Source organism: Arachis ipaensis, chromosome B6, assembly GCF_059453495.1.
Source record: "Arachis ipaensis isolate K30076 ecotype BB chromosome B6, ASM5945349v1, whole genome shotgun sequence".
NCBI lineage: Eukaryota > Viridiplantae > Streptophyta > Magnoliopsida > Fabales > Fabaceae > Arachis > Arachis ipaensis.
The window spans coordinates 126,657,482-126,659,913 of record NC_142441.1 but is presented as its reverse complement, the minus strand read 5'-3'; the positions used below and the strand labels follow the sequence as shown (position 1 = coordinate 126,659,913).

Below are 2,432 nucleotides of genomic sequence, written 5' to 3'. Positions count from 1 at the left end.
GGGATTCACGTCCTCTCCTCTCCTCATAGGTTCGGCCATGATGCTTATGTCAATGGCCTTGCACTCTCCTTTTGGATTCTCTTCTGTATTGCTTGGGAGAGTACTGGGAGGGATTTCAGTGATCCTTTTACTCAGCTGGCCCACTTGTGCTTCCAAATTTCTAATGGAAGACCTTGTTTCATTCATGAAACCTACAGTGGCCTTGGGTAGATCAGAGACTAAATTTGCTAAATTAGAAGCATTTTGTTCAGAGTTCTCTGTCTGTTGCTGAGTTGATGATGGAAAAGGCTTGCTATTGCTAAACCTGTTTCTTCCACCATTATTAAAGCCTTGTTGGGGCTTTTGATCCTTCCATGAGAAATTTGGATGATTTCTCCATGTTGAGTTATAGGTGTTTCCATAAGGTTCACCTAAGTAATTTACCTCTGCTATTGCAGGGTTCTCAGGATCATAAGCTTCTTCTTCAGAAGATGCCTCTTGAGTACTGTTGGATGCAGCTTGCATTCCATGCAGACTCTGAGAGATCATATTGACTTGCTGAGTCAATATTTTATTCTGAGCCAATATGGCATTCAGAGTATCAACTTCAAGAACTCCCTTCTTCATAGGCGTCCCATTACTCACAGGATTCCTTTCAGAAGTGTACATGAACTGGTTATTAGCAACCATGTCAATGAGTTCTTAAGCTTCTGCAGGCGTTTTCTTTAGGTGAATGGATCCACCTGCAGAAGTGTCCAGTGACATCTTTGATAGCTCAGACAGACCATCATAGAATATATCCAGGATGGTCCATTCTGAAAGCATGTCAGAAGGACACTTTTTGGTCAACTGTTTGTATCTTTTCCAAGCTTCATAGAGGGATTCACCTTCTTTCTGTCTGAAGGTTTGAACATCAGCTCTAAGCTTGCTCAGCTTTTGAGGAGGAAAGTACCTGGCTAAGAAAGCCGTGACCAGCTTATCCCAAGAGTTCAGGCTGTCTTTGAGTTGAGAATCCAACCATAATCTAGCTCTGTCTCTTACAGCAAAAGGGAAAAGCATGAGCCTGTAGACTTCAGGATCTACTCCATTAGTCTTAACAGTATCACATATCTGCAAGAATTCAGTTAAGAACTGAAAAGGATCTTCAGATGGAAGTCCATGAAACTTGCAGTTCTGCTGCATCAGAGAAACTAATTGAGGTTTCAGCTCAAAGTTGTTTGCTCCAATGGCAGGAATGGAGATGCTTCTTCCATGTAAATTGGAATTAGGTGCAGTAAAGTCACCAAGCATTCTCCTTGCATTGTTGTTGGGTTCGGCTACCATCTCCTTTACTTGTTCGAAATTTTCAATCAAGTTGTCTCTGGATTGTTGTAATTTAGCTTCTCTTAATTTTCTCTTCAGAGTCCTTTCAGGTTCTGGATCATCTTCAACAAGAATGCCTTTTTCTCTGTCCCTGCTCATAAGAAAGAGGAGAAAAAAAGAAAAGAAGAGGAATCCTCTATGTCACAGTAAAGAGGTTCCTTATTGTTAGTAGAAGAAAAGAAGAAGAAATTCGAACACAGATAGAGGAGGGGGTTCGAATTTGGTGATGATGTGAGGAAGAGATGTTAGTAGATGAATAAATAAATAAAATAAGATGAGAGAGAAGGAGGGAATTTTCGAAAATTAATTTTGAAAAGGAGTTAGTGATTTTTGAAAATAGTTTTTGAAAAAAATGTTAGTGATTTTCGAAAATTAAGATTTAAAAAAAATAAAATAATTAATAAATAAAAAAAGAAATTTTGAAAAAGGGGGAAGATATTTTTGAAAATGAGAGAGAGAGAGTTAGTTAGGTAGTTTTGAAAAAGTTAAGAAACAAACAAAAAGTTAGTTAGTTAGTTGAAACAAATTTTGAAAGGATAAGAAGTTAGGAAGTTAGAAAAGATATTTTGAAAAGATATTTTTGAAAAAGATAAGATAAGAAGATATTTTTGAAAAGATATGATTGAAATTAGTTTTGAAAAAGATTTGATTTTTAAAATCTCAATTAATGACTTGATTCATAAGAAATCACAAGATATGATTCTAGAACTTAAAGTTTGAATCTTTCTTAACAAGCAAGTAACAAACTTGAAATTTTGAATCAAAACATTAATTGTTTATGTTATTTTCGAAAAATAAGAAAAAGATTTTTGAAAAATATTTTTGGAGTTTTCGAAAATAATTAAGAATTTTGAAAAAGATTTGATTTTTGAAAAAGATTTTGAAAAAGATAAGATTTTCAAATTGAAGATTTGATTTGACTCATGAGAAACAATTTGATTTTTAAAAATTTTTGAAAAAGTCAACTCAATTTTCAAATTTGATGAGAGAAAAAGGGAAAGATATTTTTTTGATTTTTGAAATTTTTATGAAAAACATGAAAATTATGCAATGCATGAAATTTTTAGATCAAAACATGTGATGCATGCAAG

The 2,432-nt window shown here is 34.3% G+C and overlaps 1 non-coding gene across 1 annotated transcript; it reads left to right on the top strand.

Moving 5' to 3' along the window:
• Window positions 1-798: 798 nt before the first annotated feature.
• Window positions 799-906, top strand: LOC148562656 (small nucleolar RNA R71). The gene has a single exon (XR_015888137.1). It is a non-coding gene; the product is annotated as a small nucleolar RNA R71 (small nucleolar RNA).
• Window positions 907-2,432: the final 1,526 nt, after the last annotated feature.